Raw genomic sequence first — 16,773 nt, 5'->3', positions numbered from 1 at the left:
GGCATAGTTTCCTTCCCTGATCTCAGCTTCCTGCCCATTTCCCTGATCTCAGAGGTGTCACTGTTTTTCTCTTCCCTCCCTCCACCACTAGACAATGAGCTCTGGGAGGCAGGGGCTATTTCTTTCATCTCTGTGTGTACTACAGACTCTGACTTAGGGTAAGTGGTTGAAGGAATGAATGAGGCAAACTAACCAAGACACTTTGAGCAGCACCTCCTGATAATGAATGAGAGAGAGCTGGAAGAACCAGTTCCTATTTCCAGGTTAGGTAAAGAAGTAACTATTTCCAGTTACAGGATTTTCTTGGAAGTGGATTAGAAGTGAACAGTAACTAATATCTGCATCAGGCACAGACATGGAACAAATTCTTGAATTGGTCATTCTCAATAGACTTCAGTTGTGAATGGTGAAATTTGCTGAGAATCAATAAGCACCAGTGTTTATTAAACACTTTACTCTGTTCCAGGTACTGCACTAAGGGCTTTACACTTAGCTCACTTATTTATCTTAGCCACCCAATAAAGTAGCTTCTATCACTATCCCCCCTTTCAGATGAGAATGCAGAAGTACAGAGGTCAATAACTCATTCAAGGTCATTCAGCCAGTGAGTTTGATTAAGTAAAATCATTTTGCTTGAGTGCAGGTTACATAGTCCTTACCTGATCCCCCGCTACAAAATGTAGAATATGGCATATGTGATACAATTACACAATTTAAACATATTTTGTTTAGTTATGGGTTCAGATCAAGATAAAGCATCATATTTAAATGATTAGCCTGGTCAATACAAGAGTAAACAGCATCCCAATCAATAAACAAAGTTTTATCTTTCTTTCTGAGATTATGACCTGCAGTGCACATTTCTTGCCAAAACACATACATTCTGTTTTCTGCCACTAGGCTCATAAGAATGAAGAAGTGAACATTTTATATGCGTTTAATATGGCTAATTAGTACATCCTTCTCTACTTGTTTCTACATATAAGATTAATGTTGTTTTCCCATTTTCCCTCATGTTAACCAGCCTCCACTAAAAACTAGCTACTTTTTCTGCAATCCTAGAAATTCCACCATCTCCTGCGCCCTCATACATGTAGTTTCCCTTGTCTGAAAGCCACCCCCATCTAAATATGTCACTCAAGTCAAGAAGAGCCAGGTAACAAACATCTCTACCATACAAAAGTGTTCCACCCACCATCTACCCAGTTACCTGGAGTCATTCCTGGCATCCACCCCTCTCCTCTCCTTCATTCAGTTCATGACCCACCTCCCTTTGTCTTGTCACACATTCTCATTGTAGGAAATCTTAAAATCTTACAACTCACACCAGTCAGCATTTACATTTATCCTGCTCTCTGGAGTAATTCTTTCTTTCTTTTTCTTTCCCTATCCTTTCCTTCCCTCCTTCTTTCCCTCCTCCTTTCCTTCCTTCCTTTCTTCCATATACATATTTGGGGCACTTACCACGTGTCACTATCCGCATAAGATACACATACCATTAATGGCCTTGACATTTGGATTGTTTTATCCCAGTTAGTTGTATATGTCTCTATACGCTCTTACTGGTTGCCAGTTACTTTATGTTTATTAATTTCAGTTCTTAAAACAACCCTTTGAGAAGGTGCCCAGTAACTCCTGCTCATTAAGTACATCCAATGCTTAGCCAGCTACAAGAGCTTTTCATTTTACTACAAACTCAATTACATGTGTCTGGAGAAGCTCACTTGCTAGAATGTTTGTGGCAGGAACAAACTGGGGTTCATCTCCATGTTCATTATGAATCTCACAGGATTCCACATTAGAATCACCTGGACATTGTTAAAAAAACTATGGAGCAGTCGGCCGGGCGCGGTGGCTCACGTCTGTAATCCCAGCGCTTTGGGAGGCCGAGGTGGGTGGATCACGAGGTCAGGAGATCGAGACTATCCTGGCTACCACGGTGAAACCCCATCTCTACTAAAAATACAAAAAATTAACCTGGCATGGTGGCAGGTGCCTGTAGTCCCAGCTACTCGGGAGGCTGAGGCAGGAGAATGGCGTGAACCCGAGAGGCGCAGCTTGCAGTGAGCTGAGATCTCACCACTGCACTCCAGCCTGGGCAAAAGAGCGAGATTCTGCCTCCAGAAAAAAAAAAAAAAAAACACTATGGAGCAGTCATAGAAAAATCCCATATCTGGGGAAAAGAGAAAACTCTCTCTGTGTGTTTGTGTGTGTGTGTGTGTGTGTGTGTGTGTGTTTATAATGCATAGAAAATCTCTGAAATGGTATGTTTGGACACATACAAACACTGGAAGCAGTCATAATCATCAAGAAAAGAAGAATCAGAAGATGAGGACAATAGCAGAAAATAGAAAATACATTTTTTACTTTCCACATTTCTGCACAACTGAATTTCCATAATCAGTCCATATTACTTGTTTTTCTTTAGATTTTGTATTTACTATATATTAGCACATTCTTGTGAAAGAACCATAAAATACCTATTTATACTTCATGAACTTTATTTATTGAGACAGGGTCTCTCTGTAGCTCAGGCTGCATGTATGGCCCCATCACAGTTCACTGCATCCTCAACCTCCAGGGCTCAGGTAATCCTCCTGCCTCAGCTTCCCAAGTAGCTGGGATTACAGGTGCACACCACCACAGCCGGCTAATCTTTGTATTTTTTGTAGAGACAAGGCTTCACCATGTTGCCCTGGCTGGTCTCTAACTCCTGGGCTCAGTGATCCTCCCACCTCGGCCTCCAAAACTACTGGGATTAGAGGGGTGAGCTACCACATGCAGCCCCATGAACTTTATTTTGATAGTCCTTAGTGCTGGTCATGAAAAATTCCAGCTTTCTACCTTCCAGCTTCCTGGTAAAGTTGCATTTCCCTATCTCCTTGAGGTTAGTTAGAGGTGGCCATAAGACTTGCTTTGGCCAATGAAATGGTGGCAGAGGTGATCCATCACTTCCAAGTGAAATAACTTAATGACCAGTGCTCAACGTCAACCTTCCTTTCCCGTGGCTGAGGTGGTTGGATAAGCATACATGGCAATAACTATTCTGGCAGCTGCGGTACTGAGTGATCAGAGCACTGGATACCAGCCAACCCATGTTCCCAAGTAGCACGAGCAAGAAATAAATATCTGAGTATTAAGTCACTGAGTTTAGGAGATATTTCTTGTTGCAGGATAACCTAATTTTACCAACTAGTGTATCCATGTTTTTAAAGAGGTAAGATAGAATATTTTAGGACAGTGGCTCTCAATTCTTGCTTTACATTCCAATCTCTTGAGGATATTTCCAAGAACAAATGCTCCAGACCTCATCCCTAAAGACTCCAATTCAACTAGTCTTGGGTAAGGCTGAAGCATTGGTGGTTTTTAAAAAAGTGAATCTAATATGCAGTCAGAATTGTGACCAACTGTGATAGGGGAATGGCAAAGAGAAAGGTTACTTCGAGCTTAAATGATCTAGTAGAGACTTCACGGAAGAGAAGATAATCTGACCTTGGCCGCGAATAATGAATGGCATTTAATGCTGCATTCCTCTGCCTTCTCTGGTGTGTTATTAGACTCACCTAGACAGCTTGGCCTGCTCCATTTCATCTGGAGCATTCCCTCTTCTTTATCACTAGTGAATCCCAATTTTGTTTGGATATGCCCTAAGAGATAAAGCATGTTAGCAGAATCCCAATTTTGTTTGTATATGCCCTAGGAGATAAAGCATGTTTGGTAAGCCAAACATTTCTCTTCAATGGATCCTCATTCTCTCAGACTCCCTTGCAGCTAGGGGAGTCATGTGACACAGTTCTGCCAGTGAGACATGGAGTGAAGTTTTCTAAATGCTCCATAGTCAAAAGACAGAGGATTTCAAGAGAGCTGTCTTACCACCATGGCTTCCAACTCCCTGTTGCTTCTTCAACCCCTACTTTCTACCTTTTGAAAGCAGTTGTGTGAGGCTATGAGGTTTGGTGCCATTGCAGTCAGCTCATGACCATGTGGTAGGAGGCTGGGGAATGGCAGAAGAATTATAGAGCCATCTTGAAGCCCAAAGTCCCAAATGAATTCTGGAACCTCCCTACTTATTTTTCTCAACCTTTATTCTGGTTACAGGGGGTACATGTGCAGGCTTGTTACATGGGTATATTGCACTCAGGTAGTGAACATAGTACCCAATAGGTAGTTTTGTGACCCATGACCTCTTCCCTTCTGCCCACCTCTAGTAGTTTACAGTGTCTAGTATTCCCACATTTATGTTTGTGAGTGCTCAATATTTAGCTCCCACTTGTAAGTGAGAACATGCAGTATTTGGTTTTGTGTTATTGCATTAATTCACTTAGAATTATGGCCTCCAGCACCATCCATGTTGCAGGAAAGGACATGATTTCATTCTTCTTTTATGATTATGTAGTATTCTGTGGTATACATATATCACATTTTCTTTATCCAGTCCATCACTGATGGGCACCTAGGTTGATTCCATGTCTTTGCTATTGTGAATAGCATGGTGATGAATGAGTTCATGTGTCTTTTTAGTATAATGATCTGTTTTCCTTTGAGTGTACACCCTAGTAATGGGATTGCTACAGATCTCTTATTTTTCCTGAGATGAAGTCTTGCTCTGTCACCCAAGCTGGAGTGCAGTGGCATGATCTCGGCTCACTGCAACCTCTGCCTCTTGGGTTCAAGCAATTCTCCTGCCTCAGCCTCCCAAGTAGCCAGGATTACAGGCGTTTACCACCATGTCTGGCTAATTTTTGTATTTTTAGTAGAGACAGCGTTTCATCATGTTGGCCAGGCTAGTCTCAAACTCCTGACCTCCTGGCCTTCCAAAGTGCTGGGATTACAGGTGTGAGCCACCACGCCCAGCCAGATCTCTTCTTAATGGAGGTAAATGTGCTTACAGCTTCCACCACTGTTAGGCTTTCTATTACTTAAGGCCAAATATATCCATATGGATGCATCAATTGATTGCAAATCTGGGGCCCAGGTAGGTGTCACTTTTACATGTTCCCTCCCAGGTCCTGATACTTGGTGAATTTTAAAGTTCCTGATGCAGTCATTTGGAGATGTCAGGGAACTGGGCGAACTGACAGGAGCAAAGGCTTAGAGGAATACGTTCTTATAAAGTTTCAAAGGCCCAAAATGGAAGAGATTTACTCGGCTAAGGGCATCTCCAGAGGTTTCTCCTGGAGACCAAAACCTTAATCCAATTAAAACAGTTTATTCTGGCTTGAGAGTTAAGAGCAATGTATCTCAGTATTCCTGGAAGCCTTAAAATAGTGCCTTGTTTTGCATAGTGCTTGTTAGAAATCAGATTCTTGAACCTCCCTCTCCTAAAATATTTGGACTCAGTAGGTCTGAGTTGGGGACCGAAAATCTGCATTTTTATTAAGGACTTCATTCTGGTGTGAATGATCCATGGACCTCACTATGAGAACCACTGCTGTGTTTACCAAACTTCACATTTCGAAGGAAGTGATTTGTTGGGTAAAATGTATCTGTGTAATCTCTATAAACACCTGTCATCGGTTGAATTTAATTGGACCACAGCTGGTGTTGATTGCATATTTTTTAATGTGGCTTTTCAATACTCACACCCCTAGCACAGCCTTTATGTCTGAAAATCAGCATTGAGTCCAATCTTGGCTGTCGATTTTAAGGCTTATTTAAAGGCACATGACAGCTGGAGCTGCACGTTCTTCAGCTTAATTGATTCTACATATGGACTTAGGAGTTTAGGTGCAGTGTGTTGAAAGCAGAATTTCCACCGTGATTGGGTAGCTATCAGTTGGTTTCAGAAACTGTGAGTCACTTGCTCTCAAAGTCAGCTTAGGTAGATTATGTCACTACCTACTCCAGCAGAAGGCTCACTATCCTGAAAATAGTCATCAAGGTTGCTGCAAGCCTAGATGGGTCTGTGTATGTGAATTGGGAAAAGGTGACTCTTCCCTCAGGCAGAAAGCATTCCCTGGCTTAATGAGTAGTACAAAATCTGGAGAATGGAGGGAGAAGGCATCTTAAACAAAACAAAACAATACTGGGGTGTTATCACAAAAAGAAGGGGAAATGATGACGTGTGTGTTCATTGCTTTTGGAAACAAGATCTCAATATGCTGATTTCCATATGATTCACCCTCTCATCCAGGCATCTCTTATGCAGTGCACAACCCATACAACTACATATGACAGCTATGTAGGATTTACAAGTCTTGGTCAGAATTCAAGAGTTGGAAGAACTCCAAACATCAAACTGGTGGCTGTGAGTGTTGGTGGGAAAATAAACACAGAGCAGCAAGACTTAGTTAAATAAGCCAGATGGCATGGACCTCTGTTGTGAAGTGTGACCAGAAGGAAAGAGTCTGTGTTTGGCATTTACCCCTGAGCTTTCTCAGGGGTTTGAAAGCACACAAGACCCCTGTGTGCTTTCTCCAAAGGCCACAGTGCATCGTGGTCACTTGGGCTTCATCACAGAATCTCTGCCTTTACAGGCCTGTTTCCAGCAAGAGTGGACACACTCAGGATCCCTTCTCCATTTGGGATAACAATACCCCAGCTGTCTTTTGAAGAATTGCTTCACTTCCCCTCACTGTTTTAATGATTCAGGTTTAAAATAAACACACCAGCTCCAGGGATGAATAAATGACTTTGGCATCAGCATTCAGGGTAAAGCCCCTAGGCAGTGCTTGACTTCGGCTTTCACAGTCTGTGGAATCAGTTGACAGGACAGCATAGTGGTACAACATGAGTCTTAGTAGCTGAGTCCTACTTTATGTCCTAACTTTTATGTGGCAGACAGACTCTAGGGTGGCCCCCATGATTCCCACCTCATCGTACTCATGCTGTGTGTGATCCCCTCCCCTTGAGTGTGGGTGAGACCTGTGTCTGGCTTCCAACCGAAAAATTTGACAAAGATTGTGGAACGATGTCATTTCTGGGATAATGTTACATAAGATTGTAACATCGATCTTGCTTGAAGACTCTCTCTCTCTCACTGGATCAGAAGAAGTAGATGACTGTGTTGGGAAGGGCCATGTGTCAAGGAACTGAGGGTTTCTGGCCAAGAAGCATCAAGAAACTGAGGTCCTCAGTTCTCCAGCCTATTAGGAATGGACCACTAAAAACAGCCATGGTAGCTTGGAAGCAGATCCTTCCCCCGGTTGAGGCTCAGATGAGACCACAGCCTTGGCCAAGACTTGGATTGAAAACTTGGAAATCCCTGAGCAGTAAACCTACTTAAACTCCATCCAGACTCTTGATCACAGAAACTGTGAGGAAGTAAGTGTGAGTTTGTTGAAAGCAGCTAAGTATGTGTCAATTTGATATGTAATGATAGGTAATTAACACACTTTCTTAGGAAGAAGATGGAAAGATGGTCACACGATTGACAGTAAGGCCCCACTAATTGCTGTAAGGGTTAAAATAGGATATTGTAAGGACATGCCTGGTACATAGTAGGCACTTGATAAATTTCATTTATCTTCCTCTCCTCATAAGTTGGCAATCTCAGGATGCCAATCATATGGGAAATATTCAAACTGAACCCAGTGCCAGGATTACCCCAGGAAAATGCCAGAAGTTAAAAAGCCAGGCTTCCTTTGTGGAAGATAAAATCATTTTACATCATATAGGAGGCTGTGCACAAAGCAAAAACTGTTTCATAATCCTGCCATGTAAACCAGCTGGGATTTTCCTTCACAAAAATTGGATTTTAATTTATATGTCAATAAATGCCCCCAGAAATCTCATCATTTGAAAGTTCATCAATCTCCACTGAAACTGCAGATACAGCCCTAGAGGAACCTCCCAAGGAAATACAGCACTCGTTTACCAGCTCCCCCACCCCCATGCTGATGGGGGCACGAAAAAGGGAATGAGCGGCAGGGAAAATGGGGTCACCTACTGTGGCTCCTCAGTGTCAGATTAAGAACTAGATTCCCTGGAAGAGTTTGAGAGTGCCTGGTGTTTTGGGGACCTGCATGAAGGTGTGGCAGGGCTGGGGCATACATAGTATTGTTGCTTGAGAACAGGAAGCTGGGAAGGGGCCAGCTGGGAATGGGCCAGGTTTTTACTAGCCTGGAATGACAGAACATGTCATTCAGAACCTTCAGGGTTTGGGTTCTGAAGCAAGAGAATGGCATATCAGATTTGAATATTGGAAATAGCATTCAAGCTGCAATGTGAAGAACAAGTTGGAGAGGCAAGACTGGGGGCAGGAAGACCAGTTAGGTGGCTGTTTCAGTCCTGGGATGAGTAATAACGGTGCCCTGGATGAAGGTGGCAAAGGGAATGGGGAGATGGAAATGGATGTAAGAGCTCTTGGGGAATTCATTTTGGCAAGCTTGGTGATTAACAAGACTGGACAGAGAGGGCTGCTAGGATGACACTAGTTTCTGACTTAAGTAAGTGAGGGAATAGTGGCGACATGCAGAATGGAATTGTGAAAGACAAACAACATAACCAGTGGCCAATCAGAATTCTCAGAATAGTCCCAGAAGAGCTTTTCACTAAAGAGATAGGGAAGTCTCATGTCAGGAGAGCACAGCCTCTAGCTAAGAGAAAATTGCCCCAAATCAGTGACTTCATGCATTAGACCATGAAAACCTCTGCCACAGACATTCTCTAGAATATCCTCCTGGGGGACATTATGACCTAGCTACAAATGAGTCACAACATCCCTTTAAACCTAATAAGGTTCTTTCTATACAAGCCATGACTACTTTGGCTGTTCTGACATAAAGGATTAAATTGATTTGGGTGAACATTTTACTGAACTAAGGGAATATTTGGCTGACCAGTAAAATTGACAAATGTGTGTTATGTGTTTGAGGGCTTATCAATTCCATTTTCACTGTCCTTCCTTAATGGAAGCCTATATCAAGTCTCAGAAGACTCCAGTCATTCTGCCCTCAATCTGTCCAGCACACAGCCAAAATATCCAATATTCTAAGCTCACAGGGTGATTGTCAGCACTAAGTGCCATGATACATGTAAAATATTTAGCACAGTTCTTGGTACAAAGGAGATGCTCAAATTTTCTCATCATCAGCACCACTGTCATTATTAATATCATCGTTATTATTAATATTGCATGAATCTTATCCTAGCACTCGCCTGCTCAAAAGCCTTCCATGGCACCCCACTGCCTACAGGATAGAGTTCAAACTCCTTAGCTTGGCCTTTACTACATGACATCATCAAGTCAGTCCAGGTTTAATGTCCTCAGCCCTCTAACATGTGTCTTACATTTCAGCCATAAAATAATATAGGCATCTACAGTATTTTGCCAAAGGCTAGGGGAGAGAACTAGACATGGATTAGATGTTCTGGCCTCACAGAACTCATGCTCTGTTTGTAGATTAAAACACCCCTAGTCAATGTCCACAGAAGGCTAAATGCCAGGCAGGGGGCAACTTTATAACTTACCAGAGATGTGATGCCTGGCTCAGGATGGTCCCTGATGAGCAGAAGAGAAGCCTGCAGAAAATCCCCCTTGGCCAGACTCAGCTCAGAGCATTATAGTGGGCATTTTATATAATCATTGTTCAATTTTTGAGCCAGACATTGTTCTGGGCATTGCCATATATTATCTCGTTTAATTAGTCACAGCTCTATAATGTGTATTTTTATTCCCATTTTACAGAAGAATCTGAGGTTTAGGGAGATTAAGTAACTTGCTTAAAGTTATGCAGTGAATAAATGACAATGCTAATTCAAGTCCAGATATTTTTAACTGCAAATCACATAATACTTTCAAGGCCACTGGAGCAAGTTTCAGATTTGGATTGTCACTGAAACTCACAAGACACGATAGGCTTACCAGTCATGAGGTTTCCTTCATTTTAAAAGTCCGGGAGTTTGAGACCAGCCTGGGCAACAAAGTGAGACCCTATCTCTATAAAAACTTAAAAAAAAAAAAGCTGGATATAGTGGTGCACATCTGTAGTCCCACTTACTATGGAAGCCGTGACAGGAGGATCACTTCAGTTCAAGAGGTTGAGGCTACAGTGAGCCATGATCATGCCAGTGCACTCTGGTGTGGTCTATAGAACAATATCCTGTCTCAAAAAAAAGAAAGAAAGAAAGAAAAAGAAAAAAGGAATATGGAATAAGAAGCAGTGTAGCATGTTAGCCTAACAGTATCATGAAGGACATGGACAACTAGACCCAATGTCCAACGTCCCAGTCACCATTTTGGTCTTTAGGGATGGGCACTGGTGTGACTGTGGGTCACTTCAGTGCAGGGAAGCTGCAGGATCTCAGGTCCCTCAGCTTGAATATCTTGCTAGTGATATAGAACCTAGGATATTCTATAGAAAATGGGAAGGGTGCATGTCACACTCCCATTTTTCGGTGCACCTGCAGCCCATAATTACATCATCTGTAATTACAACCAACAAATAAGAACCCAACAACAAAGTGTGCTCAGGACATCTCTGGGTCACTGATCAGCAGATAGCCATCCCAGCAAGACCATCATTTATCTCCAATGGTCACATTCCTTTTATTGATACCACCAAGAGTCCAACTTTCCTCAAGCATTCCTGAGACTGAAAGAAAAACTTACAGTTCATCTGATATCCTCAGCCCCTTCCTTCTAATTATATGACAGTAAATAATTATGATGATAACCAATACTTACTGAAAACTCATTATGTGCCAACCCCATGCTAAGCTTTTAATCTGAATTATTTCCATGAGACCCCACAATCCAATCAAACAAGTCTAATTATTACTGTTTATTTTTCAAATGAGGAAACTGAAGCTTCAATAGAGAGGTTTAGTAACTTTCCCAAAGTCACACCTCTAGAAAATGAAAGTGCCAGGACTTAATCCTGGTGCATTGGACTCCCACTGTGGTGTTTTCAACCAGTCTACAAAACTGGTTAATGGATTCAAAAATTAATCCACCCTTAACAATTCAGTTGATTATGTACATGAGTCCCAGATCAAAAGTAAACTAATTCAAGTATGGGGGAAAAAGCTATCAAATCAGTAAGTTGTCCAATTTGGTCAGTTACTTAACCTAAATTGACAAGTCATTTTATTTAAAATAATTCAGCTGATAATTGTGTATGGAAATGATAGCATGGCTTAATTGCCATGCTTAGCAGCTTTGCTCAATTTTTTCACTTAAAAAAGTTGTAGTGTTTCAGAAAGAATTCTCTATGGAATTAGTTTTACAGGTGCTGTGCTATGGTCAACGATTGGGAAAAGTGGACTAAGCTTTGTTAAAGGGATCATTTTTCTTCAAGAATCACACAGCCTCGAACAAGATCCCATATGCTGTGAATCTCCCACAGGGCTCAGTGGTGCAAGGATTCCCCAAATCCTGTCCTGGTAGGCCCCTCTTTGGATAGGAACATACAATTCCCAACACATGCAAGGAAATACTGCCACATCTCATCTCTACACTCTGCCTCTTTTCCCTCCTCCCGGAATCAGAGCAATTTTTTTTTTTTTTCTTTCTTCTATTAGTCTGCTTCAAATCAGTTCCCAGCTTCCCAGAGCCTCATCTGTAACACAGCAGACACCAAGAATAGGACAATTGCTCAGGGAACTAGGGAGCATGGACTTCTTTGCATTATGTAGACCCAGTCTATCCACTGCTGAGTGGATCAGCTCAGAGAAAGGATTTACAAAGAATACTACGATACTAGAACAAAAGAAATGCAAGTACACACACACACACACTCGTGCATGCACACCCCCCATAAAGGTATTGGGTTTCATCCATCAAGATGCCTTTGAACAGAGCTCATAAACATTTAAAAAAATGTTTACAATGGTGAACAATGCACTTTAATATCTCCTGAATAATTTGTGTTGTCTTGAGCAGCCATTGCAATATTTTCTCATTTTTGTCCTCTCCGCTGCTGCTGACCACTCTGAAAGAAATGAGCTTCCGACTGCATTAATAGCTTTTTCATCTTCCTGCCACTGCTCCCTCTAAATGGCTTGCCGTTATCTATTCATGAAATAAATAACTGCTGCCTTTCATGTCTCCCACACTCTCCTTGTGCTTGGCGAGATTAGGGAAATCGAATATCTCCAAGGGACTCTCTAGATTCCTGCGTGGCAGGAGAACTTGGCAAAGCTGGCTCTGTGCAAAGTTGAGGGGAAATTAGGCACCTCTGGACATATCTTTTTGTCACAAGAGAATTTCCACAGGGGCTCTGTGGAATGTGCTTCAATTTGCAGGTGTGGCGATTGAAGCCCTCAGTTAGTTTGGAATCCTTTCCACAAATTTCTTGTGGGTATTTAACCACCCTTCTGTGGGAAGTCACATAACATGGCAGTTAAACATTAACATCCACAGATTAAAAAGAGGTATGGATTTAAATCCCAGCTCTGCCACTTACTAGCTGTGTGACCTTAGGCAAGTTGGTTTGCCTCTCTGAGCCTCAGCCTCCTATAAAATAGGGGTAATAATTATACCTACTTCATAAGGTAGTTGTGAGCATGCAATGAGTTAATTAATAGCATAAGGTGCTTAGAACAATGCCTGGTGTGTGATAAGCCCCATATAAGTACTTGCTTTCTTATTCTTATAAATTGAGAATGAATGTCAAGCACTTGGCACATAGTAAGTATTCAATCCATGGCAGACATCATTATTACTATTACTGTTACCTGCTTTTTTAAAAATTTATCAGTGAAGAAGTAAAAATAAATAAAGTATCCTTAATATGTAGTGAAACAGTTTATATATATTATCTTATTTAATTCTGATTATTATTAAATAATAACTCTATCATTATTCTCACTTTACATTTGAGAAAATGGATCCAGGGAAGTACAGTAGTGTGTCCATGTTCAGTGTGGGTGGCAGAGGCAAGAGTTGAACCCAGTTTGATTTGATGCCCAAATTTGTCCTCATTCCAGCTAGATGGTCATCACCAGGAGGACAAGGCCTTGCCTGTTTCTAATGTATCTTTAATAACCAGAAAAAAGCCAGGACCATAGGAGATGCCCCCGTGTAAGTCTTAATCAGCTCTCACAACATACCAGGCATTCTTAAGTATGTCCCACATATATCTTCATTTAACTTATGTACCATATAAGCTGGGTACTAATACTACCCCAGTCTTAAAGATGAGGAGATGGATGGATGGATGAAGGAATAAAATGATGGATGGGTGGGTGGATTCCATTACTCATGTTTTCCAGATTAGCTGGATCACAAATTACCTGACATTCTTATTAAAATTCAAAATCCTAGACTCCCTTTAACTCCTGCTCGTCCCAGGGATTCTGTTTCAGTAATTCTGGTGGGCTCCATCCCGAAACATACATATAGTCCAATCCTCCCATGAGGTCTGATGAGTTTTATGAGTTGAACAAGTTTCTGGTTTTTAAACAAAAATTTTGGTCTAAGAATGGAAATCAGAAGCAGCTGCTGAGAATAAAACCAGCTCCTGTTTTGGTAATTTGAAGAGGAGACTCTAGCAAGTCAGGGCCAAGTTATACACACTGTACTCCGTAACTATTATGTCTTCAGTAGAAGCGAAAGGGAATGGAAATACAGTTCATTGGCAAAATTTGACACCCATCTGGGAGATGGCGTAGTGGGGTGGCCTGGAAGTGGCCAAAGTTGGATGTCAAGACACCTGGTTCAACTATGTGCTCTGCTCCTTTTTAGATGTGTGCTTCCCTGAAGTTCAACTTTTCCATCTGCAAAACAGAGGTAATCATTCCTATCTCATTGGGATGGTTTGAAGATAAAATGAGATCATGGATTTAAAAAAAAAAAAAAACACTTAGCACAGTACTCATCTCATCATCATCATCATCAGTAGTGATAGATAAGAAATATAGCACACTCAGCAGAGGACCCAGCTCATCCTCCTACCTGCCAAGAGTCACACCGAGAGCCATCTTAGTTGCTGTCAAGTAAAGGGTGGCTAAAGAAAATACTGTACGGCAAGTAATAGAATTAGCCTCATGAATGTGCCTAAATCTCTGAACCAGAGATGATCAAAGCAGGTAGCCTCTACCCCAGGATGCAAAAGACAGTTCATTAACTGTAAGATATTGTTGAAAGAAACTAAAGAGAACCTAAATAAATGGAAAGATATCTCTTGTTGATTTATGATTTTTAAGATGGCAATAATCCTCAAATTGATTTACAGATTCAATGCAATACCTATCAAAATCTCAGCTGACTTTTTTTCCTTGCAGAAATTGGCAGGCTGATACTAAATTTCATATGGAAATGCAAGGAAATCAGAATAGGGAGAATGATCTTAAAAAAGAACAATATTGGAGGACTCACAAGTTTCAATCAAAACTTACTATAAAGCTACAGAAACTGAGACAGGGTAGTAGTAGAAGATAGACATATAGATCAATGGAATAAAATTGAGAATCCAGAAATAAACTCTTATATTTTGGCCAAGTGATTGTTTATTGATTGTCTAATTGATTGGAATAAGTTCAAGAGATTTATTGTACATAATTGAGTTAGGAGGCAGGACCCAACTTACTCTGGAGGTGGAGTTTGGACTCTGGACCAGATTGAAGACTAGCTGAAACAGGGCAGTGAAAGTATCTCTCCAGGCTGGGCACGGTGGCTCACATCTGTAATCCCAGCACTTTGGGAGGGCAAGGCAGGCGGATTACTTGAGCCCAGGAGTTTGAGACCAGCTGGGGCAACATAGCAAAAACCCATCTCTACAAAAAAATACAAAAATTAGCCAGGTGTGATGGTGCACACCTGTAGTCCCAGCTACTCAGGAGGCTGAGATGGGAGGATTGCTTGAACCTGGGAGGTGGAGGCTCAAGTGAGCCAAGTTCACACCATTGCACTCCAGCCTGGGCAACAGAATGAGACCCTGTCTCAAAAAAAAAAAAACCTCTCCATAAGACATGCCCACCATTGCCATGTCAGTTTACCATTGCCAGGGCAGCAGCTGGAAGTTATCACCCCTGTCCATGGCAACAACCCAACAATCAGGAAGCTACCACTCTTTTTCTAGAAATTTCTGCATAATCCACCCATTAATTTGCATATAATTAAAATGGGTGTAAATGTGACTGCAGACCTGCCTCTGAGCTGCTGCTCTGGGCACACTGCCTATGAGGTAGCCCTCTTACACAAGGAGCAGTCCCTCTGCTGCTGCTGTGCACTGCTGCTTTAATAAAAGTTGCCATCCAACACCACCAGCTCACCCTTGAATTCTTGCTTGGGCAAAGCCAGAAACCTTCCTGGGCTAAGCCCCAATTTTGGGGCTCATTTGTCCTGCATCATAATGGTGACTATAGTTGATGTATCGTATACTTGAAAATGGCTGATTGATTTTTGACATGAGTGCCAAGGCCATTCAATGAAAAAACAATAATATTTTCTACAGATAGTGCTGAGACAAATGGATGTTCACATACAAAAGAATGAGATTGGTCCCCTACACTATACTAAACACAAAAGCTAACTCACAATGTTTTACAGATCTAGATGTAAGGACTAAAACTATACAATTCTTAGAAGAAGAAAACAATCTTCACAACCTCAGATTTGATGTCTTAAATACATTACCCAAAGCAGAAGTTATAAAACATGTAAATTAATTGGACTTTATCAAATTAAAATATTTTTGCTTTGAAGAATGCCATCAAGAAACTGAAAAGACAAACCACAGAATAGGAGAAAATATTTGCAAATCTTGTATCTGATAAGGGACTTACTTCCAAAATATGTAAAGAACTCTTAGAATTCAATAATGAAAAGATAAATAAGCCAATTAAAAATGGGCAAAGAATCTGAATAGACATTTCTCCAAAGAAGATATGAAATAAGCAAATGAAATTATGCTCAACAATGTTAGTCATCAGGGACATGCAAATTAAAACCATACTAGGACACATTTACACACACAAGAGTGGCTTTAATTTAAAAGGCAGATAATAATATGTGTTGGGTAGGACATGGATATATTAAAACCCTTATACATCGTTGGTAGAAATGTAAAATGGGGCAGCTAGTCCGGAAGGTACTTTGCTTCCAAAGGTTAAATGTAGAATGACTGTATCACTTAACAACTACACTTACAGTTATTTTACCAAGTGAAATAAAATATATGTCCACATAAAAATCTGTGCACAAACGATCATAACAGCACCATTCAAATATCAAAAAGTGGGAACAATCCAAATACTTATTAACTGATTAACAGATAAATAAAATGTGGTATGTCCATGCAATGGAATATTATTCAGTCATCAAAAGGAATGAAGAACCGATAAATGCTATAATATGGATGAACCTTGAAAATATTGTGCTAAGTGAAAGAAAACAGACAAAAGACTGCATATTATAAGATCCCATTTACACAAAATATTCAGAACAGGCAAATCTATAGAGACAGAAAGTAGATTAGTGGTTGCCAGGGGATGCAAGAAGTTGGGGAGTGACTATTAACAGCATGGAATTTCTTTATGGGGTGATAGAATGTTCTAAAATTGATTCCTGCAATGGTAGCACAACTGTGTAAATAAACTAAAAATCATTGAAATGTACACTTTAAATAGGTGAATTGTGTAGTATGGGAATGATGTCTCAATAAAGCTAACTTTTTAATTCACCAGGAAAAAAATACTAGAATCTTTCTATGTATCTTATCATTTTAAAATTATACATATATATATTCTATATATAATTTTATATATAAAAATCTGTGTTATGGGTTGAATTATGCCTTCCCCAAAATTTATATGTTGAAGTCCTTACTCCCAGTACCTTAGAATATGATCTTATTTAGAAATAGGGTCATTGCAGATATAATTAGTTAA

The 16,773-nt window shown here is 40.7% G+C and overlaps 1 protein-coding gene across 3 annotated transcripts in view; it reads right to left on the bottom strand.

Annotated features, from left to right (window-relative positions):
* The window catches only part of WSCD2 (WSC domain containing 2), a 299,619-nt gene that overhangs the window by 262,839 nt on the left and 20,007 nt on the right, over positions 1 to 16,773 (bottom strand). Inside the window, exon 2 of one of the 3 annotated variants that reach the window (XR_003309515.1) lies at positions 9,942 to 10,043. The exons of the other annotated variants lie outside the window; for them this stretch is intronic. The gene's annotated coding sequence lies outside the window, so the exon portion shown is untranslated. The remainder of the gene's footprint in view (positions 1 to 9,941; positions 10,044 to 16,773) is intronic. 3 annotated transcript variants of the gene reach the window in all.

The sequence above is a fragment of the Piliocolobus tephrosceles genome, chromosome 10 (genome assembly GCF_002776525.5).
Source record: "Piliocolobus tephrosceles isolate RC106 chromosome 10, ASM277652v3, whole genome shotgun sequence".
Taxonomy (NCBI): domain Eukaryota; kingdom Metazoa; phylum Chordata; class Mammalia; order Primates; family Cercopithecidae; genus Piliocolobus; species Piliocolobus tephrosceles.
Note: the sequence above shows the minus strand (reverse complement) of the source record. Positions and strands in the feature narration are given on the sequence as shown.